Source organism: Musca autumnalis, unplaced genomic scaffold, assembly GCF_047663935.1.
Source record: "Musca autumnalis isolate F117 unplaced genomic scaffold, ASM4766393v1 scaffold_3, whole genome shotgun sequence".
Lineage (NCBI taxonomy): Eukaryota > Metazoa > Arthropoda > Insecta > Diptera > Muscidae > Musca > Musca autumnalis.
This window is the reverse complement of record NW_027411866.1, coordinates 206,806,759-206,831,618: the sequence shown is the minus strand read 5'-3', so window position 1 is coordinate 206,831,618 and position 24,860 is coordinate 206,806,759. Positions and strand designations below refer to the sequence as shown.

General features: G+C 40.7%; 1 pseudogene; it reads right to left on the bottom strand.

Moving 5' to 3' along the window:
- Positions 1-20,798: 20,798 nt before the first annotated feature.
- LOC141398410 (protein transport protein Sec61 subunit alpha pseudogene) lies at positions 20,799-21,633 on the bottom strand (annotated as a pseudogene).
- Positions 21,634-24,860: the final 3,227 nt, after the last annotated feature.

Below are 24,860 nucleotides of genomic sequence, written 5' to 3'. Positions count from 1 at the left end.
AGACTATCATGTGAATGCGCTCCTCGTAGAACAGCCTCCATCTATCACAACCTCCACGACAAACTAGAATAGTTTTGGCTCAACTACGATCAGGATGGTGGAGTCATCTATTTTCCTATAGGGCAAGGATAGATGACACCGTACAAAAAGCCAGTCCAGCATGCGGCAGCGGCCCGCACGACACACTGCACTGCAGAAAAAAATAAATGAATGAATTACCAACATAGGTCCATGCTTTGGTATAGCCCCGATATAACTGTACCTATTTTTGATATTTTCATGATTCTAGCTACATTGTTAGACCGAATAACCTGTAATTTGACGTTTGAGATTTCCAGTTGTCACGAAACCTCTCCAACGACAATTTTCAACATTGGTCCATATTTTGGTATAGACAATATATAATGGTACCTCCCGATTTTCGGTACTGCGAAGGTTTTAGCTACAATTTTGTGGCCCCAAAACTTCTACATGCGGCCATGTTGCGGTAAAGTCCCCATACAAAGGTACCTCCCTATTTTAGGGTTTTGAGGAGTTTAGCTAAGTTTGTTGACCGAACTATCTTTAATTTCACTTCTGAGGTTTCCAGTGGTCACAAAATTTCTCCACCAAATATTGTCAACATAGGTAAACACTTTGATATAGCCCTTTGATATAGCCCTTTCTGACTTAAGAAGACCTGGGAAGAAATCTAGACCCCAAGTATATTTGGACGAAATGTGTGTTCAGATTTAGCCATGTCCGTCCGCCTGTGTGGCTGGCTGGTGCGCACGCTAACTCTCGAACGAAGCTACCGATCGGGTCCAAAATTTGGCATTCGTAATATTTTGTCCAAACTTAGTTTAAGTTCGAAGATATGCCATATCGGTTCACTCCTTCGGGTACCTTTCCCAAACAAGTTCAAATTTTTTCGCTAAAATTGTGCGCACGAAAACTCTCGATGGGAGTAACCTTGGACATCGCAAAATTTCTACGAGACATAGATCAAGTTAGAATATGGGCTACATCGGTCCACTCCTCCGGGTACCTCCCACACAAAAGACCTCCTCTCGAATCCTTTTGATTTTTGTTGTAACAACTTGTATTCGCTGCCCCCATTTCGACGGTACAAGTTTCTTTAGGTCCATACTTCCTGAGAAAATGGCCTGAAAGCTGTAAAAAACCGCTATGGCACCATGCGTTGTGGATGGAGCGTGTGGTAATTCTAAAACGCATAAATTTAAATCATATTCTGAGATGAACCTTATCGGTCTACTCTTTTGGATACATCCCCCAAAATAGTTCAAAAGTTTTTGCAAAAATGGTGCACACGATAACTCTCGAAGGCAGTAACCAATTTGGTCCATACTTTGGACTTCGTAATATTTGTACGGGAAAAGTGCAGGTTAGGACCTCCTCTAAAATCGTTTTGATTTTTCTTGCAACAGGTTGCACTCAAGTCACCTATTACGATGTTACAAGTTTTTTCAGTGGCAAGTCCATACTTCTTGAGAAACTGGCTCGAAGACTGTAAAATAAGCCCTACGACCAGAATGGGAAGTGACTGGTGCGCACAACAACTCCCGAACTTGGCATATCGTAATATTTCTTAGAATATTAGATGAAATTCGAAGATGGTGCTTATAGGTCCACTCCTTCCGGTACCTCCCCCACAATAGTTCGAAAATATTCGCGCAATATATCATTAACGGATCAACCAATTTGGTCCAAACTTTGAATCTCGAAATATATGGTCCAAATTTAGTTTATGTTCAAAATAGGGCCCTATCGATCCATTTCTGAAGGTACCACCCACACAAATGATCAACATTTTTATTTATTGTTGTCTTGTTGACCTTCGCCCTAGGTAATTTATTTGTGAAAGTTTTATTTAATTGAATGAATTGAGCTATCAAGACCTAATCCATATCTTTGTCGGCAATACATACGCCCAATCTGAATATCCTCTAGCTATATACGTTTTTTGAGGGTATACCTCTGTCGGCAAAGTCGACTGATACTTTTTTACTTATTCCATTTTAGTTCAGTATATTTTATGATGGAGGGTAAAAAAAATAGTTTGACCCCTCCGATTTTCTACTTATTGTATTTTTGTGCTCCTTTAAACACAGTTTATCCATGCTCCGAACCGGCAACAGATGCTTCTTTATTATTATTTCGTATAACACATATGGTTTGATATTTCTCGTTTCCAAATCCATAATTCCATCTTTTCAAATCAATTTCTTTCATATATAAATGTAGAGTGAAATGCTTGATCAGATATGATGTGTGTATGGGGGTGTGCGCGCTCGCTGTTGTTTGACTCAAGGTTAGTAATGTGAATGCCATGTGACATCTGCACGTTTTATAATGATAAATGTTTCATTTTGATGACAGGAGAACGACAAACGACCCTACAGAAAGAAAGAGAGTACAGAAAAGAAAGAAAACAAACCCTTGCCATCATTTCCAAGGAAGGAACAAATCACACAAATCATTAGTAATGACAAAATGAAACGGGAACAAACGTATAAATGATTTCATTGCACCTTTACCGGGAAAAGAAAGACATAAGGAATAAAGAGAAACACCATTTCGTCAAATTTATAAGGCATGTAAATTGCGAAAGTAGTTTAAGTTTAAGAAGCTGACGATGAAACCAATAGAGAAATAAACAAGGATTTTTTTAAAAAATATTATTTTTAACTCATAACAATTTTTCTATATTCTTTCGTAATACCGTGAGGTAATACATACATTACAAATCCCTTGTGATGTAAACATAGAAAAGTAAAAAACATTGCCTTTCCTTATTTTCTTAGAAATTGATATCTCCATTGCCCTTCGAAATGGTGTTTATTGAACACCATTGACTGTAGGTGGCAGTTCTCATCATTGGAATGTCTGCAACAGCAATAATTGCGCAGTTTTACAACAATTTTAATCATTTTTCCTCTCAACAGGGTAATGATTGGCAATTATTGATGGCTCTTGAATATTCTAATTACTGAGTCGTTTTTCTGCAGCATTCAATTGAAGAGGAAACAACATTTCATCATGCATTGATTTTATAACCAAGGTCCAATTTAACAAATGGATATCAACAAAGATTAATGTTTGCAATTAGAAATTATTATGAGATAAACATTGTATTTTGTAATTGTATTGTGTAATTAAATTTTTTAGTGATTTATGGGGGAAATATTGTAAATGATTTAAACAAATCAAATGTAATAGATCATTTATCGATACATGATGTTTATTTTTTGATGATGTTTATTTATTTATAAGACTAAATAATTTAGAGTATTAAGTTCTTTGTCTTTTACCAAAACAGTTTTGAGTTACTAAATTGATAAAATATGCAATATTAGTCAATTAAATCATGCATAGAAAAAATGTTTTTTTATAATAGGAATAATATAATCATGTATAATTGGCATTAAGCATACGCACTGAATGTAATAAAATTAAAAGAAATGTTATTTATCTCTGGGAAAAATTATTATTTAAAAATGAAATGTTTACACTTTTTTAGTACCTCTTTGTACCCTACACCATTCACGCAACCTTAAATGAAAGCAGCTTACACCTGAGAACTTTTTGCGGTTTATGAAACTACAATGTTCATAGATAAGAAAAAACAATAAAAGCACTTCGTTATAGAGAAGTATTCATTATAGGGAAGTTTGTTATAGAGATGTTAACATAGGTGATAATGGGCTGGAAAAAGCTGTGTTTATACCCTACACCAATATGTGGGGAGGGTATTATAAGTTGGTTTTGGCCAAAAAGTTTGTAACGCATCGAAATAATGGTCGTAGACCCATTCTGATGAGTAGACAGCGGAATTTTATGCAACCCTTATTTTTGGTCCGATTCATGTCAAATTTTGGGACTGGACATATTTTTGGCTTCTTCTTCGAAACATATGACATATGAAAAATTATGCAAAATGCATAAATTTTTGCATATGCAAAACTTATGCATTTTACATATTTTCTTATGCAACAAATATTTTAATAATAGGTACAAAAATTTTTGTGTGTACAAATTTTCTGTTTAAAATTCTCTTCAGACAAGTCAATAAAATAGAGGAATGTATAACCACATCCTCAACCTTCAAAATACCGAAAATCGGTATATGGAGGCCTAAACCGACACATTTTGGGTGGAAAGTTTGTTACCCCCAAGGAAGACTTAATACCAACTTTCAGCCATTTAGGCGGGATATTGAGGCCACAACCTTCAAAATACCCAAAATCGGGAGGTACCCTTCTATGGGGTCTATATGAAGACGTGGACCTATACCGACACAAAAAGTGAAAGTTTTAGAACCCCCAACGAAGACTTAATACCAAATTTCACCCCTTTCGGAGGGATATTGAGGCCACAACCTTCAAAATACCGAAAATCGGAGGTACCATTCTATGGGGGCTATATGAAGACGTGGACCTGTACCGACAAATTTTAGGTGGAAAGTTTTATACCCACAACGAAGACTCAATACCAAATTTCAGCCATTTCGGAGGGATATTGAGGCCACAACCTTCAAAATACCAGAGATCCGGAGGTACCCTTCTATGGGGGCTATATGAAGACGTGGACCTATACCGACAAATTTCAGGTGGAAAGTTTTATACCCACAACGAAGACTCAATACCAAATTTCAGCCATTTCGGAGGGATATTGAGGTCACAACCTTCCAAATATCAGAAATCCGGAGGTACCGTTCTATGGGGGCTATATGAAGACGTGGTCCTATACCAAAAAATTTCAGGTGGAAAGTTTTATACCCCCAACGAAGACAAAATGCCAAATTTCAGTCGTTTCGGTGGGATATTGAGGCCACAACCTTCAAATACCGAAAATCGGGAGGTACTGTTCTATGGGGGCTATATGAAGACGTGGATCCATACCGAGAAATTTCAGGTAGAAAGTTTTATACCCCCAAGGAAGACTTAATACCAAATTTCACCCATTTCGGAGGGATATTGAGGGCACAACCTTCAAAATACCAAAGATCCGGAGGTACCGTTCTATGGGGGCTATATGAAGACATGGACCTATACCGACAAATTTCAAGTGGAAAGTTTTATACCTCCAACGAAGACAAAATGCCAATTTTCAGTCATTTCGGTGGGATATTGAGGCCACAACCTTCAAAATACCGAACATCGGGAGTTGCCGTTCAATGGGGGCTATATGAAGACGTGGACCTCTACCGAAAAATTGCAGGTGACAAATTTTATACCCCCAACGAAGACAAAATGCCAAATTTCAGTCATTTCGGTGGGACATTGAGGCCACAACCTTCAAAATACCGGAAATCGGGAGGTAGCCTTCTATGGGGTCTATATGAAGACCTGGACCTATACCGAGAAATTTCAGGTAGAAAGTTTTATACCCCCAAGGAAGACTTAATACAAAATTTCACCCATTTCGGAGGGATATTGAAGCCACAACCTTCCAAATACCAAAAATCCGGAGGTAGCTTCTTATGTGGGCTATATGAAGATGTGGACCTATACCGAAAATTTTCAGGTGAAAAGTTTTATACCCCAACGAAGACAATATGCCAAATTTCAGTCATTTCGGTGGGATATTGAGGCCACAACCTTCAAAATACCGAAAATCGGGAGTACTGTTCGATGCTGGCTATATGAAGACGTGGACCCATGCGGACACATTTCAGGTGTAAAGTTTCATACCGCTAACGAAGACTTAATACCACATTTCAACCATTTCGGTGGGATTTTTTAGACCACAAATCCTTGTATATATTTTTGCATATGCTCATTTTATGCAGATATGTCAAAATATGTTAAAATATGCATCTGGGGCTAATTCGTTTTACTTTGTAATAAAACGAGTTTCTGTCTAATCAGATTTTCTTTACGACCTTCATAACCATATATGCATTTGCATAGGATTCCGCTGTCTAGGGTCCCTCATCCCTAGGCGGAAGCCTATTGATTTTGGTGATGGTCGGATAATATTCAAGGGTCGGAATGGGCAAAAAAACTTATTTGGAGAAAAAGTCAACGTTTTATTTCAAAGCGATTATCTCCACATCTATTAGGGGTATATCAAAAGCAAAACCTTCTAATGAAAGAAGCCACCTTTACTACGATGTATAGTAGGTTGTCGTAGGTGGTCAAACAACGAAGATATCGCAATAGTCGCTAATACAACCCAACTTTTCATTTTTGAGATTTTACTTATAATGACGAATATCACAGCTTTGGTTGGGGAACTTCCCAAAGCAAAGCCTGACTATGAAAGTGGAATATTCCACCTTTACAATGATGCGAAGTAGGTTGGCGTAGGTGGCCAAATAAAGGATGTATAGCAATGGTCGGTAATGCTTCCCATTTTCCGATTTGTTTGTAATCACTCTACATGTCGCAATTTTGATCGGATCGTCACGAATTTTTTGGGAGTTGATGCGGATGCCACACAGGAAGAAGCCTATTAAGTTTGGTGATGGTCGGATAATATTTAGGAGTTGGAATAAGCAAAAAGCTTATGTGGAGAAAAGTGTACTTTTTTTTCTTATGCGAATATCACCGCTCCTGGTAGGAGTATTCCAAAAGGAAATCCCGTCAATGGAAGAAGAAATTATGGGAGTTTATGGGGACCCCACAGAGGAAGAAGTACATTGATTTTGGTGATAGTCGGATAATATTTAGGGGTCGGAATGGGAAAAACTCATGTGGAGACAAATTCATAGTTTTATTCTTTGTGAATATATCGGCTTCTAGTAGGGGTATTCCAACGGCAAAGCCTGTCAATGGAAGAAGAAAATTTTACCTTTACATTGGTGTAAAGTAGGTTGGCGAAGGTGGTCAAACAAAGGGGATACCACAATAGTCGGTAATGCATCCAATTCCTCCTTTTTTGCACACACGCTACAGGTCGCAATTTTGATCGGATGGTCACGAAATTTTGGTTGCTTATGGAGGTGCCAGAGAGAAAGTAGCATATTATGTTTTGTTTATATCATGTCGGATTTTATTCCCTAAAAGGAATGTTTACCAATGAAAAGCTTATGCACAGGGGTCGTGGTGCAGAGTATCACATGGTCGCACCGTCCCGACTATAGCCTTTGCTCACTTGTTTAAACTTTTCTTTGCTACAGAAAAAAACTCGTTATAGAGAAGTTCGACTGTACTTCCAAAAAGGCCCATAACATCTGCGTAGCCGATATTAGATTCGATATTCTCAATAGATGAAAGTTTCAATTCACAGAGACTGAGCACGGTGCTCTTGAACCAACTATAAATGGGAGGTGCTTACACCTGAGAAGATTCTGAAACTACAATGTTCATAGAAGAGAAAAATCAACAACAAAAAATCACTGGAGAGCTTTATAAATAATTCGCGGTCAAAGTTCACATTTTTAGGTTTTTTTGTGTTTTCACGATTTTGCTGGGAAACCACAAGCGCCATCAAAATGGAAATAAAGAAAATGCTTTAGCAGTGAAAATTCGAAAAGCCAAAAATTACGAAAGCCAATCTTGTAGAGAATTTTTACAGCTATAATATTTCCTCTAGTCCTATTTCGATAAGACATACCGTTTTCAAGAAAATCGTGAAAACATAACAAATATCTCAAGAATAGTAAAACCTAGAAACAAACCATAACGACCCATCTTCTATAGAATTTGTAACGTGACCGTTTCATACAATTCTTACATCTCGTTCGACCCACATTGATCATCCCATCCCACCTTAATTTTTCCATTATACCGTCAGTACCAAACTTACAAACATACCCCATACTCAATAGTGGCCTATCATCCATCATATAGCATATGTTGGATTCAATGCTGTCAACGACAACACTGTTTTATAATAATTCTCATTCACTTCGTGTGACTGACTACCCGAATATGAATTCTGGGTTTATTCACCAAAGTCGTCGATCACCAGCCGACAAAGTACGACAAGACGTGTGGCTCGTCCGCAGTCTCGTTGCTCGTTAGCTACGATTCGAACACGCTCCTAGTAAGCTCCAAGTCTCTTAGCCAGCTCCAGTCTCTTAGCAAGCTCCAAGTCTCTTAGCAAGCTCCAGACTCTTAGCAAGCTCCAAGCTCTTAGCAAGCTCCAAGTCTCTTAGCAAGCTCCAAGCTCTTAGCCAGCTCCAAGTCCCTTAGTAAGCTCCAAGCTCATAGCAAGCTCCAAGCTCTTAGCAAGCTCCAAGCTGTTAGCAAGCTCAACGCTCATAGCCAGCTCGAGGCTCATAGCCAGCTCAACGCTCATAGCCAGCTCAATGCTCATAGCCAGCTCCTAAATATTTACCGACTTCTTTCCCCCACAGCAACCCGAATGCCATCGAGTCGAGTCATACACCCGAGGACCGCCGAGCCGACAACCACCAGAAAGCATTACCGAACCACAACCGACAACTGCCGAGCTGACTGCCACCCGATTGCCCAGAGCCGAGTCGTGTAGATCCGAGTCCACCCGACAACTGGCGAGCCGAAAGCTACCGACTGCCACGAGCCGATAGCAACCCGAGTCTTGTAGAGCCGAGCCACATTCAACAACTGCCGAGCCGAAAGCTACCCGATTGTCAACGAGCAACAATTCGAATACCACAGAGCCGAGCCATACACCCGACGACTGCCGAGTTGACAGTCACCCGAATAGCCGACAGCATCCGAATACATCAGAGCCGGCGCAAACATAGACGATTGCCATCGAGTCGAAAACAACAACCCGGCTACCATCGAGCCTATTACAACAACGCGAATGGCACCGGTTATCAACACACACATCTCATCCATATTCCTCACACATATTGTTCGTATACCCAACACCAAGAGATTTATAATAAATATTGAAATTGTAAACACTTGTGTTTTTACTTAAGGTTTGTGGGTCCTTAGGTCAACCCTGGCAGCGGCTGAGCTCACCTCAGCCCTAGATAAAACCGTTATAAATTTTCACAGCTACAAAATTTCGATACTTTTGAAATTATGTACGAATCTATCAAGAAAGGAAGAGTTTTTTGGGAGTCATTCCTCTCGATAGGACCATTATATCAGAAACAATGACTTGTCCACGAAAAACATCATATCGCTGTAAAGCACCTTCGGTAAAAATTTCCTTAGGATTTTCGCACATACCCATAACCGCACAAAAATGGTAATCTTTTGTGTGGGTAGTACCCTAAGGAATGGACCTATAGGGCCCACTTTTGAACATAAAGTAAGTTTGGGCCAAATATTTCGAATTTCGTTGAATATCGTAATATTTCATATAATATTATATAAAATTCGTCTTCCGGTGTGGACCAACTATAAGATCATCGCAGGGGACGAATCACGGATCTATATCAGGAAACAATGACTTGCCCACGAAAAACATCATATCGCTGTAAAGAACCTTCGGTAAAAATTTCCATAGGATTTTCGCACATACCCTTAACCGCACAAAAATGGTAACCTTTTGTGTGGGTAGTACCCTAAGGAATGGACCTATAGGGCCCACTTTTGAACATAAAGTAAGTTTGGGCCAAATATTTCGAATTTCGTTGAATATCGTAATATTTCATATAATATTATATAAAATTCGTCTTCCGGTGTGGACCAACTATAAGATCATCGCAGGTGACGAATCACGGATCTATAAAAAAACACATTTTAGATGTGTTTCAGTGGGAGTGGAAAAAGTGTTTCAACAATAGGTTGGCGCATGCAAAAGTGTCTAAAGCAGAAACTTATAGTATAGCCCTCATACCGCTCTAATTTTCCCTCGATATTGTTTGTGCGATGTGAGTTGATGTCGATTGCAGAGTAATCCTACATGCAGAATTATTTTTATTACTATTATTATTTATTTTTTTTTTTTTTGTAAATTTGTGCAACCACGCGTTTATTTGGTTTGGACCCCATAGGCTTCAATTGTGTTCTTTATAACAACTTTTTCTTGCTAACAAAACCATTTATTTCTATTATTTAACTTTACGCAATCAAACAAAAAAATTAACAATTCAATTAATTTTACTATCCGCTGAGCGAAACAAATTGCCAGGAAAGAATAATTCCTTAATGCTTTGTGCAACTTTTTTGTACACTCTCTTGAGGAAATACCGCTCTGCATATAATAATCATTGTGTTTCCTGGAAATTGTACTTTATTCCATAAATCTGTATATCCCCTTTATTGTAATGCCACACTAAATAACTTTTAAACTTTACATCATTATTCACACTTGCCATTTGTAAAAGTTATTTTCGTTTCTTTTTCGTTTATTTTCTTTGTAGCGATTTTGTAGGGACTTATTTCGCAAAAGTTATTCAACGAACAAAAGAAATTATTTAAAACAGGATAATTTTTTCCACTCAAAATGAAAAAAACGAGGACCAACATGAACTGAAGAAAAAATGAAGCAAAAACATGTGACCATTTGCAGGAACAAAAACAGTAAAACAGTAAAATAAAAATTAAAAAAAGAAAATTCTACGAATCTGAGAGGAGGAAAATGATGCCGGACTTGCAATGTAAATGTGCTGAAGACCATTGTTCATCACATTCTGTAGCCAGGCAGAAGCAGTGAAATGAAAAGAGAATTACTTATTTCCGAGTGTAAAATAAAAAACGAAAAAGTTAAACTTGTACAGAGAAAAAGGAAAGAAATCATCCTTTCCAGACACATGAGGAGGACAGTTAAAATTGCCATTTCACACTAAGAAAAACACACGTCCGCAACGATGTTCTTGGACTTGTAGTTAGCGGTAGTTAATGGCCAGTGTTGCCCCTTAAATATTTGCCAAACGAAATAGAAACAAATATGAGAAAAAAACGAGCGCGCACACACAAACACACACACAAAAGGAACAACTTCAAAACCCATTAATTTTCATTACAGACAACGACATCGAAACAGACGCAAATGGTCGTTTGCACCAAAAATTAAAAACCGTTCTACACTCAAATTGTTGACGACTGGACGAATTATAAAGTCCTTACATCTAATGTGGGTCCGAAAGGCAGGAAGGGGCATCAATGCCGTTAATATTAGTTGGAACAAGGAGAAAAGTGTCCGTCGGCTTTGCCGACAGAGAATATTCTCAGTCTGTGATAATTGCGAGAGCTATTGGAAATAAAGTTAAAAAATCTATCCCCGAACAGATCTAAACCTGTTCCTAAGCCGATATATTTCATCATCGATTTTTTTTTTTTGCAGTAACCAGGGGTACTTCCCGCGTACGTGGAAGGAAGCTCGCGTCGTGGTGCTCCTCAAGTCGCCTGATCGGGTAAAGAGTAATCCTCGCTCGTATCGGGGCATAAGCCTTCTCCCAGTGCTTGGAAAAGTGCAGAAGAGGATTATGGTGACAAGGCTTGGGGAGTACCGCGGCGTTAGTCCTTCACCGCATCAGTTCGGCTTTGTCGAGGGTAGAGGTACGGTGGACGCGAGGATGCATGGGCAGAACAGTCTGAGCGGGTCAAATCCCAAATATGTCTTAGGCATATTTGTTGACTTTAAGGGTGCTTTTGACTTCCTTTCGTGGGATAGCGTGCTCGCTAAGCTGTCTGAGATCAGGTGTCGGGAGTTTGTTCTCTGGTCGAGTTATTTCAGTGGACGTAGGGCTTGTGTCGTAGGAGCCACTGAGACGGTCTGGACAGATGTGGAGCAATTAGCCCTCAGTCGACCTCCCCACGTTCGATTTGGTGACCACCACATACGGTATGTCAAGCCAGTCAAGTACCTTGAAATAACTATGGCCGAGAGAATGAATTTCCTGCCGCACTTTGATCGTTTGAAGGAAAAGTTAACTGCTATAGCTGTTATGGTAAGAAGGGTCTTGCGGACCGACTGGGGTTTGAGCAGGCGTTCCGTTCTCACCATATATGGTGGACTTTTTGTTGCCCGTGCAACATATGTTGCACCTATATAGTGTGCAGCAGCAGCAGAATCTGTTGTTGGGCGTAGGAAGCTCTTGTCGTGTCAACGAGTGGTCATGTTAGCTTGTCTGCCAGTGTGTCGCACTGTGTCTACGGACGCATTGCAGGTGCTACTTGGCGCCCTACCCTTTAACCTGGAAGCGAGATGTAGGACTGTTCTGTACAAGCTGAAGCGTGGCTTGCAACTGTCTGAGGATGATTGGCTCGGGCCTTCTGATCTGGTGGATGGAGATGTTACGCAGCGCAGTGCAATCCTTCGGGAGCGTGCTGCTGTTAGGTGGCGGACTAGGTGGACGAACAGTGACAAAGGGAGGGTGACGTACGAATTTATTCTTAAGGCAACGTTCGTACTGGACCGCCCAGACTTCGGCTTTATCATGAGTCTGGGATTCTTACTGACGGGGCATGACTCTCTAAATGGATTTTTATATGCAAGAGGCCTGTCCGGGACTGATGACCGAAGACTGGCGACATATACTGACGGAATGCCGGTACTATGATGACATTAGAGATTTAGTCAATATGGGTATCACGTATGGGCGGGGTGGAATTTCAGTAGGGCACTCGAAGACAGGCGGACTTTTAGTTGTTTAAGTAGGTTTGCACGTGAAGTGTTTGTTAGGAGAAGGACTAGACTTAGTGGAGGTAATTCCTCCACATAGTCATCTCCACAGTTGGGTGTGTTGGAGGAGGAGGTGAGCTGGAGAAGTTGAATGGTGCGGCGTCGGTTCCTGGTGTGGATGTCGTGCCGGTCATCCGTGAGGGTGGCTTCGTCCATTGTTTGTGTTGTGTTGTGTTGTCCGTTGCCGCGGTCCTTGTGGGCCCATTGTTTAGTGCGTGAGGACAGCATGTTAATTGTGTGTGGTCCTGTCTTGTATGTTTCTTCCACTGGCTTGATTGGAGGAGGTCACCAGTCCGGGACTGTTTGGAGTCCAACTGGTAGTGGTCATTGGCCACGAAGCCTGCGCGGAGGCTATATTCTGGTACCGCGGGTGCCTGGTGCCCCCTCGGATCTGGCCTGGCAGTTGGTGTTGACCCCTTGTGGGAGCATCGCGGTGGCTGTGGTTAAGACCCAAATCGCAGGGAGAGTTTCGGCTCGAGTGTGGAGTTGCACTTCAACCGGGTGCCTGACCCAAAGAAAGGTAGGAGTTTAGATAGGCTCCTAAACAGTGAGGCGACCACGTCCAAATACGTGCGAGCGATATGGTACACGTGCTTTTTGTGCGAGAGCATTGGTAGACAGACGCATTGTATTCACCCGATGTTGAGAGCACTGTGGGGTAGGGATACTCAATTCGTAATTGTTCGTGCTCATCAGTCATTTGAAGGCTGTGTTATTAAGAGCTTTTGAGACATTCCAAGAACGAAAACAATTGTACTGTCGTAATAGGGCCGAGAGTGAGGTAAGTTCTTTATAAACTCGTTTATCTGTTTAATCTAGTTCTGGGTCTATCTCCAGTTCTAAGAATGTTGCTGCTTCGATGGGTTGTAGTCACAAAGCTAGTTAATTTAGTAGGTTTAGCAGGACAGTAGAAAATGTGCAGTGTGTCGTGGGGGCCTGTTCCGCATGTTGGGCAGTTGTTTTGCACGGTGTCATCGATCCTTTCCTTATAGGAATTTAGATGGCTGAACCATCCTCAGCGTTATTGAGCCGAAACTCAACTACTCTAGTTAGTCGTGGCAGCTGGCGCTCCTCAGCTGTAACAGATGGGGGATGTTCTCCGAGGACCGCATACACACGATAGTCTGTTATGGCATCTGCGACTGCATCCCCGGAAAACGAAGGGATTTTGCTGGGGTCTTTTTCCCAAGGTCGGAGACTTATTCACCTCCCCCGCTTGTGTGGGAGTTGGGTGAGCCTCCGGACTTGGAGCGTAATGAAGTTGCGGACAGTATCTGCCGGATTAGAAGTAGAAAATCGCCAGGTACCGACGGTATGACCGGAAGGATGTATAAAGCCATCTGGACGGTCACGCCTGAGAATATTGAGTCCGTTCTTGGTGGTTGCAGTAACCAGGGGTACTTCCCGCTTGCGAGGAAGGAAGCTCGCGTCGTGGTGCTGCTCAAGTCGCCTGATCGGGTAAGGAGTAATCCTCGCTCGTATCGGGGCATAAGCCTTCTCCCAGTGCTTGGAAAAGTGCTGAAGAGGATTATGGTGGCATGGCTTGGGTAGTGCCGCGGCGTGAGTCCTTCACCGCATCAGTTCGGCTTTGTCGAGGGTAGAGGTACGGTGGACGCGAGGATGCATGTGCAGAACAGTCTGAGCTGGTCAAATGCCAATTATGTCTTAGGCATATTTCTTGACTATAAGAATGCTTTTGACTTCCTTTCGTGGGATAGAGTGCTCGCTAAGCTGTCTGAGATCAGGTGTCGGTAGTTTGTTTTCTGGTCGAGTTATTTCAGTGGACGTAGGGCTTGTGTCGTGGGAGCCAATGAGACGGTCTGGACAGATGTGGAGCGAGGCTGCCCTCAGGGGTCTATCTGTGGTCCATTTATTTGGAACCTCATGATGGATTCTCTGCTGCTGGAGTTAGCGACCACTTTCAAGATCTGTGCGTATGCAGATGATCTCCTCATCATGATCGAAGGTGAGACTCGTGTCGAACTGGAACGTCGTGCTGAGGAGGCCATGGTCATCGTGGGTCTCTGGAGAGAACGAGTGGGTGTTGAGGTCTCTAAGGAGAAGACTGAGCTAATGCTGCTGAAAGGCAGATTAGCGCACAGTCGACCTCCTCACGTTCGATTTGGGGAACACGGCATACGGTATGTCAAGCAAGTCTAGTACCTTGGAATAACTATGGCCGAGAGAATGAATTTCCTATCGCACTTTGATCGTTTGAAGGACAAGTTAACTGCTGTAGCTGTTATGGTTAGAAGGGTCTTGCGGACAGACTGGGGTTTGAGCAGGCGTTCTGTGCGCACCATATATGGTGGATTTTTTGTTGCCTGTGCAACATATGGTGCACCTATATGGTGTACAGCAGCAGCAGAATCTGTTGTTGGGCGTAGGAAGCTCTTGTCGTGTCAACGAGTGGTCATGTTAGCATGTCTGCCAGTGTGTCGCACTGTGTCTACGGACGCAATGCAGGTGCTACTTGGCGCCCTACCCTTTGGCTCGGGCCTTCTGATCTGGTAGATGGGGATGTTAGGCGGCGCAGTGCAATCCTTCGGGAGCGTGCTGCTGTTAAGTGGCGGACTAGGTGGACGGACAGTGACAAAGGGAGGGTGACGTACGAATTTATTCGTGACGCAACGTTCGTACTGGACCGCCCAGACTTCGGCTTTAGCATGAGCCTGGGATTCTTACTGACGGGGCATGGCTCTCTAAATGCATTTTTATATGCAAAGACCTATCCGGGACTGATCTATAGGGGTGTGAGATGACCGAAGACTGGCGGCATATACTGACGGAATGCCGGTACTATGATGACATTAGAGATTTAGTCAATATGGGTATCTCGTATGGGCGGGGTGGGATTTCAGTAGGGCACTCGAAGACAGGCGGACTTTTAGTTGTTTAAGTAGGTTTGCACGTGAAGTGTTTGTTAGGAGAAGGGCTAGACTTAGTGGAGGTAATTCCTCCACATAGTCATTTCCACAGTTGGGTGTGTTGGAGGAGGAGGTGAGCTGGAGAAGTTGAATGGTGCGGCGTCGGTTCCTGGTGTGGATGTCGTGCCGGTCATCCGTGAGGGTGGCTTCGTCAATTGTTTGTGTAGTGTTGTCCGTTGCCGCGGTCCTTGTGGGTCCATTGTTTAGTCCGTGAGGACAGCATGTTAATTGTTTGTGGTCCTGTCTTGTATGTTTCTTCCGTTGGCTTGATTGGAAGAGGTCACCAGTCCGTATGTTCTGAAGATGGTTTCTTTTTCTGCACATCAAGTGCTACCGGTTAGAGAATTGAGGACTTTGTTCCTACATTTCAGCTTGTCACAGATAGGTGTGACTTTGTGGACGACCTGAACGTGCTATCAAATGTCACCCCTGGGGTAGTTTGTGGTCAGAATTCCCTGTTTCTATTCTCACCTGTGTCGTCCATGAGATGAATAGAGCGGTAGAAAATTTTGTGCGAATATTTGCATATTCCTTGTGTGAAGAAAAGGTTGTAAAAATAGACAACTATGAGTTCAGCATTTCACAAATGACATCATGGAAGGTACCTTACGCCAAGATCGCTCAATCATCCGCATACGCTTCGATCTCAATTCTGTGTGAAGGTGGTAGAATACAAGAGAGGTATCAACCAATCTTGGAGAACTCCCTGTTTCACTATGCGGGGCATGGACTTCTAGTTCCTTAATTTCACGTACTAATGGCGTGCACACATTATACAACATTTGGTCTGCTCGATGTCCTCAAGCTGGGTGGAGTGCTTGGCAGTATCAAAGGCTTTTGATAAGTCGAGCGCCCCCATCACTCTTCTATTAAACGGCTTGTTCTGGTCGAAACCCTGACTAATATGTGTGGAGATGGCGTGCAGATCTGTGGTCGTGCTGTGCTGCTTACGAACCCGTACTGCTGATCGGCAACTGGATAGCTATTTCTAACGCTGTTGACGAGGTAAAGCCTCAAGGGTCTTTGTAACGTGCAACAAAAACGAAATCGTCCTGCACTATTCAACTTTGCTGGTATCTTTGCCTGGCTTCAATAGCTGAACCACCTTGCCCATTTTCCGGACATCGGGAACGATGTGGGTTGGTGGCGACAGGTTGAAGACTTAAGTGAGATACTCGACTGCCGGCATATGAAGCTAAGCCCATCGGGGCCCAACGCTTTAGATGATTTAGCATTTTTGATGACATTCGCACCATCATTTATTGTAAATTGCGGTGGTTTGGAGATATAATGGAGGTGGTGGTGGTGGAGATATAATGCGAAGTAGTACTCGTTTCTTCTGTCAAACTCAACAAACGATAGATTGATATAACCTGCGCACCTCTTCGGATCAGTCGGAGGTCCTATCTTCCTTCTTTCCAGTGTTTGAGAGCGACTTAACCGTTTCCCACAATTCACTTATTCCGGTTCCAATGTTATAACTTTTCAAATGATTTAAATACTTGTTCCGCTTTTGCTCACCGACCAACCTGTTAACTTCCAGTGTCAGCTCCGCGACTCTGTGGTCGCTGTGACGTAGGTCATTACGCTCATTTGCTAATCCCGTCGCCTCTGCTGGGAAATTTGTTCTCACGTCGGGTATTCGAGCAGCAGATATATTTCGAGCTGCAGCAGCAGTGGTGATGTCTCGTAACGTCCTTTTTGTAGATCTCTGAAGCGGTGATTACTGAACTCTCTGGAAATTGGGCAATTAACTTTCCCATTATAAATGCAAGTGCGGCGTTTAGAGGTGATGAAATCGGGCGTTCAGCTGATGGAGACTATTATGGGGAGATGGTCAAATCCAGGAGAAACGACCGGATTCTAGGTGACGTCATTTGTCAAACCACGTGACACGATGGTCATGTCTGGCGAACTGTGACACTCTCCCTTAAGTCTGGTGGAAGAGTCCTCCATTGACCGTGCAAAACGTAGTGCTATCAATCTGCTCAGTCAACACTACATCCTTTTGGTCGTTTCAGAGGACAGAATGATGTGCATTAAAGTCCCCCAAAAGCAGACATTTATGACCTCTCAAAAGCGGCCTAATGTTGGGCCTATAACCTGGAGTACAACTATTTTTCGGCGAATTGTGAACATTCATACATTCCCCATATGAAGGCGTGGACCTATACCAACAAATTTCGGGGGGAAAGTTTTATACCTCTAACAGAGACTAAGTAAAAAATTTCAGCCATTTCGGTGTGCTAATGAGGCTAAAACCTTCACAATACCGAAAATCGATCGGTTCAATGAGATCGGTATAATGAGGCTAAAACCTTCACAATGCAAATCGTTCTACGAGGCATATGGAATGTTTAATATCCAAATCGGTTGGTACCATTCTATGGGGCCTATATCAACATGTGGACCGATATAGCCCATTTGCAATATCGAACATCCTAGGTGTAATAGAAGCTTCTATACCAAATTACAAACCTCTATCTTTAAAATTGCGAGCAGTATCTTGATTTCAGCTGATGGACGGGCGGAAAGACGGACATGTTTATATCGACTTAGAATTTTGCCCTGATCAAGGGTTTCCGATGAATATTTCAAGGTGTTACAAACGGAATGAAAAATTTAATTATACTCTCCTCCATCGGGAACGGGCCAGAGCAGGCATTCTGGGATTTGCTGCTCCCAACACAGAAAAACGAACATATGTACATTTCAGGCCGCTGTGTAGCAGTGGTGGCAGCTGCTGGCCAGAACGCAAGTGTTGTGCGGTTCCGGGTCAATCCGGTATCGAAAAACCCACATCCACGAGATTGTATCAATAATGATGATTGTTGCCGATATAAACATTATCAAAGGGACAAGGGAAACTTCTCTCAGGAAATGTAAGACAGCATTACACTGAGGAAAATTTTGATGTTCTTGTCAGGGAATGAACCGCAGACCTTCTGAGTGTTAGTAGGAAGTGCTTACCACTGCACTACGTTAGAATAATTACTTAAGCAATAACGTTAGTTCGCCACTCAGAGCACATCGACTTCCAAAGAAATTTTGTGGCCAATTTGTAATTCGTAATTGATTCGTCAACGGGATTTCAGTAGTTATTTTTCCTTCTTGGAAAACCAGTTTAACTCGTAAATATAGCTAATTTAAGCTACGGAAAAATTACAACTATTATTATTTTCCTACACTTAGGCCCCAAGATAATGGAAATGGGACTGCACAAAATAAAATAATTCAAATCCAAATATACATATCGTGTTTAATGTTGATAAAAATAACTTCATAATTTCGCAAAAATGCTTTTGCCAACTCCAACATCCTGTCCCCAACTTCCTTTATGACTCCTTCGGCAAACGCATGAAACTTCCAACTTATAAAGCCAAAAGCTTATATTTAGATGGTCACCGACCAATTACGCACATGCATGACATAAAACGGAAATACCAACTTAGTGTACATCATATCCTGTGGTACAGGATATGTAACACAACAAAAATAAAAGGAAACCTAACTAAAGTATCCAGGATGAAACATAACCACTGAACTTAGCGAAACGAACAAAAAAGCAACTCGCTCTCAGGCACATACAGAAATGAAAACAGCACGGCGAACATAAGACGAGAGATTTAAATGTTCCACAAATACAAACGAGCCGGACATTTGTTTTTCACAAGCAACAAGAAAAAAAAATATTAACAAAAGTGAAGCTTGAAAAAATAAGAATTCTGCGAAAAGAAATCAGAAAAGACTGTTGTTTCAACAAAACCTGCTATTGAATTCTTTTTGTGTGTTACCACCGGCTCTTTGCTCTGCTGCCATGTTCAGTCGGTCTCCGTGTGGTCAAAATGAAATAGGTTGTATTAAGCATCGCTACCTCGTTCCTTTGCAAATGGGTCAAGCCAAACACACACAAAAGAAGCAGCGGTGCTAACCCAAAAATTGAAAAGAACACAAAAGAGCAAAAGCAATTCATATTTTCTTAAATTGCCAGCCTGGTGTGTTAACAATTTTTCGTGCAGTGGTTGGTTGTTGGCTGGTTTTATGTTTATTTGTTGCTTTCTTTTGGCCAGACTTTTCTTAATTTATTTGCAAGAGACAAAACTACTTGCCAGACGTTATTTTGTGAAAAATAATTAATATATTTATGGCAAACTTAAAATATTTCACAATTTGTATTTTTTTACATTTTCGTGTAATTTTGTTCGAAGGGAAAGGGAGGGAGAAAACATTCAAAAGTTCTTAAAAAGTTAATTTAGTAAACATCTGTAGATTGTTTCGGTAAAAGTCTGTAAAGGTTGTGGCAAAAACAAATTGTTTGAATCAAAACAGAAACCACTGACACTTTACATATAGTGGCTGGATAGCAATATGTGATAGCTGTGAATATCAATCAATATAGATGAGGGACTGAAAGACAACCTGATTGAAAAGTCCAACAAAATTTTGAAGGGTGGAAATTCCGTTCGGAATAGAAGGGTATGGATGTTGCAGAGCATTTTTGAGATAATATAACTAGGGTGTCCAAAAAATCGGATACTCTAATCCAGAGTTATCTTGCGCAGAAGTTTTCCAAACATTTTTGAACTTTTGTGGGGGAGGTACCGGAAGGAGTGGGCCGATATAACATATCTCCAAACCTAAAATAAATTTGGACAAAATATTAGGAAGGCCAAATTTTTGACCGAATCGACAGATCCGTTCGAGAGTTATCTTGCGCTCCAACCTCTACACCCGGTGTCATAGGGATTTTTTGCACCTTTCAGGTTATTTTCTCAGGAAATATGGAATTGTCCCTGATGAAACTTATACCGTCGTATGGGGGGCAATGAATACAAGTTGTTACAACAAAAATCAAAGCGATTCGAGAGCAGGAAATTTTGTGTTGGAGGTACCCGAAGGAGTGGAACGATTGAGTCCATATTGGAACCTTATCTAAGTCTCGTAGACATTTCACGATTTGTATGGACCAAATCGGTTACTCCCTTCAAGAGTTATCGTATGCACAATTTTTCCGAACATTTTCGAAATTTTGTGGGGGAGTTACCGGAAGGAGTGGACCGATATAAGCCATCTTCTAACTTAAACTAAGTTTGGTGGTCAATCGACTGGTCCAAAACTAGAGCTGGAAAACCATCGATGGAAATATCGATATTATCGATACTTAATTTTTTACACCAATATCTATGAACAGTTTTTTATATCGATACTATCGAAAATTTTGACATCACTAAATAGGAGCCGCAGAAACAATAGCCAGAAATTTGTTAAAGCAATTTTTTTAACAGTCGCGATTGATTATTCATGCTTTTTGTGTAACCGAATAAAACGATTTCATGAAGTTTTTTTACAAGCTTAAAGAGAATGGCGCTGATGGCCGCCACCACCAACATCATCCCAAACACCAAGGAGGTTGATGGAGAAGTTACCTTGAAATTTAACGGCCATCATTTGTGCAGGATGAAAGGAATGTTCGATGTGTAGAACAACTTGATAACGTGCAGGTGTGATTGGCAAATTAACTCGGAAACCTTGGAACTTCCAAGTTGGAAGTATATGACAACGGCAAAGACGAGAGCAGTGGCCAACAAGTTCATGAAATTGGGCAAATTTTGACGGAAGAAGGCTTCACGCAAAGCACGAACTTTATCGTTTCGAGTGGCCATCAAGTGGAACAAGGCAATAGCGGCACCTTAGAATTCAGTATCACGTATCGATGGTGGATGAGAAGACCTTCCACACATAGGTTTCGGATGATGATCATGAAGCAAATACCGACACCTATTTCAGATGGTTCACCATACATTTCAGTCATGACAGAAACAATGGCGTGACCAATGGTAATAACCATACCAAAGACTTTTTGGGCACCATTGAACAAAGCACGATCCTTGGGAGTGTCACCAACTTCAATGATTTTGACACCAGTCAACAAATGCAAAATCAAGCCAGATGTAACAATGGGAGAAAACCCCAATTTCATAAGGGTTTCCGCGAATCAACAAGAGAGGTTCAGCTGAATCGGAATTTATGATACCAACAGAGGGTTTTGAGAGCATACTAAGAAAATGAAAAGCGTTCTGACGATCCATAACACTTTCCCTCTGAATTTGATTTTGCGTTCGGGTTTGGCAATTTCTGACCGTATACTACAAAAGGACTTTTTATTTTTAGGGAACTTAATTCCCATGATAAATTTTTGTTTTGTATTCAAACTATTTTTCTATTTTTTTTTTTAACTATTCTCCGCCGACGAGTCAGTAAGAATAGAAAGTGAAATAATATTTTGATTTCGTCAAAATGAGCTAGAACAAATCTCTTCAAACTCCACCTCCAGAGCACGAAAACATAATGTACCGACGCACAATAGTCCCAAATAGAAATTTTCTGGCCAAAACTAATTCAACGTCCATTTTGTATTGAAATTAATTATTATTTATAATAAATGTGTACAAACAGCAATTCTTACGTTTTTTCGACAAAAAATGACCAAAAACTGCCAAAATTTGTTGAACAGGGTGGTCCCGTTGTGTGGGGTCTAAACCAAAACATTGACCTATGTTAATAATTTTTGGTACGAAGGATTCATATCCTTCAAGATACCAAATTTCAAATACCAAATTTCAGCCGAATCGGTCATAAAGTGTCGCTAAAATCCACAACATATCTAAAATCGGACGGTACTTTTATGTGGTGGCTATGACAAAAAATTGACCTATTTGCAAAAAAAATATACATACTTGTTTTCTACACTCTGAAACCCTTAAATATGAATTTTAAGGAAAATCGGTTAATAGATGTGGGTATTACCGTTCTATTTCAATTGGATACTACGTACAGTCACAACAGGTATTTACAAAAAATTCTCCCATCTTAAAATAGAAAATTCCACTTTATTTTAGCTGTGGCAAATTTGAGCACGATTTTACTTCTGAATTTATTAGTACAGACCCCCTGCTAGCTTCCAAATTCGATTTGGAGGTGGACAAATTTGGACATTTTTTTAAAAGTTTAAATATATTTAAAAAATATTTGTAAAAAATAATTTTCAATATATATAAAAACATTGCTTTTATTGCGCTAATTTTACAAATTTCTTCGTTCTTTTTGTAAATATTATGAAAGTAATCACTAACAGCTTCCCGATTCATAATAACTTTGGTCTCACTTCTGTACATTTATGCAGCGACGCAATACAACACAAATTGTATATTTCACAGCACAAAGTCTGTTTTAGTTTTACATAAAAAAGAATCAACTTTGGTACTGCGCCAATCAACGGAAACTAACGGTATTTACAAAAACTAATTATTTTCGGTTGACTTGATGTGTTTTTTATTATTTTGCGCAAAAACAAATTAAAATTTTGCAACTTCAAAAATAGGGGTTTGGCCAAAAATTTCCTGATTGAAACCTATGTGCGACGTTTTAAAATTGAAAGTTATTTCAATCAAATGTAAACAAAACACGTTTGTCGGCCATTTTGTATTCTAAATTAATAGGGTGACAAATCCACGATAGTATCGATTTTATCGATAGTTTGAAACTAAAATATCGAAAAAATCGAATGGGGCTGATATCGATAGTTTGCCAGCTCTATCAAAAACGTGCTCACCGAAGTGTTCATTCAATAAATTCGTTGATTGATGCGATGTGTGGGAAATGGTGCCGTTTTTTTTTTTTGAAACCAAATGTCGCTGAGGTTACGAGCTTCAATTTCAGACATCAAATAGTCGGTTATCATGGCGCAATAACGGTCGCCATTGACGATGAAATCCTAACCGACAATTCCACTGACCCACAAACTGTTATTTTTTCTGGATGAATCAGCTATTGAATCACTTTAAGTGAAAATGTGAAAATTTTGCTACTTTACGTACCTATAAAGCCAGAAATATGCAAATGAAGTTCTTATGTTCAAATCCAGTAAAGAGCAAAATAAAAATTATAAAAAATGTGTGTGTTTTGAAATTGAAAGGTTCTTATAGAGCTAAAATTGTGTTGACCCAGTGAGTTGCAAATATTGGGGCAAAATTGTATTAAGAAGCGTTTAAGATATTCGGCATAGGTCTTTTTAACTCTAATAATTGCTTACTCAAAAAAGCCTAGGTCTATGGCTCCTAATGGTAAATATGCCGAGTCGTTTTCGATCGATTCCACTATTTGTTCAATACATATCTTCCTCGTCTTCTTTCTTATGTAAATATAAAAGACAATGTATGTAAAGGGTGTTTTTTTAAGCCCGATAGAACTTGAAATTGTAAAAAATAACACAAAAAATTAAATTGTAATCAAATTTTTTTTTTATTCGAAAGATCAATGCGTGACATTAACATTTGAAAATGATTTCGGGCATATGGGCACCGCGGCTGTTCTTGACGAAGTGCATTCTGGACGTCCAATTTTTGGCCACTTTTTCGAGCACTGCTGGCCGTATGTCACGAATAACACGAACAATGCTGGCCTCCAAGGCATCAATTGTTGCTGGTTTATCAGCATGAACCAGTGACTTCACGTAGCCCCACAGGAAATAATCGAGAGGTGTCAAATCGCACGACCTTGGAGGCCAATTGACAGGTCCACTTCTCGAAATCAACTTATCGCCAAATTTTGATTTCAATAAGTCGATGGTTGCGTTCGCCGTATGGCACGTAGCGCCATCCTGTTGAAACCACATCTCCTCCGGATCAATGTCATCCATATTTTCAAACAAAAAATCATTGATCATGGTGCGGTAACGATCTCCATTGACCGTAACGCGAACTCCGGCCTCATTTTTGAAGAAATAAGGTCCGATGATGCCACCAGCGTGAAAACCGCACCATACGGTGCATTTTTCTGGATGTAATGGAGTCTGTAGGGTCTCTTGTGGATGGGTCTCACTCCATATGCGGCAATTTTGCTTATTAACAAACCCGTTAAGCCAAAAATGCGCCTCATCGCTGAACACAATTTTGCGATAAAACAACGGGTCATTTGCCAACTGCTCTAGAGCGAATCGACGACTGATTTTCAAAGTAAATTTGGATAATTTCGTAGCGTTGTTCAAGCGTGAGTCTATTCATGATAATTTGTCAGAGTATACTGAAACAAATAAAAAAAAGTTTCATCAAAATTTAATTTTTTGTGTTACTTTTTACAATTTAAAGTTCTATCTAGCTTAAAAAAACACCCTTTATGTTAGTATGTTGGTATGTTTGTATGTTCCGTATAGACTCCAAAACGGCTGAACAGATTTCCTTCAAAATTTCAGAGAATGTATAGGGAAAACCCGTGGTGAAAATAGGCTACACATTTTTTTGAATTTCGGAGGGGGCGGGGTACCTCCCCCATGCCATACTCTTTTAAAAACCCAACTTTATCAAGCCCACTTTTTAAAAATGTTGTATATCCAAAATTACCGAACCGATTTTCCTG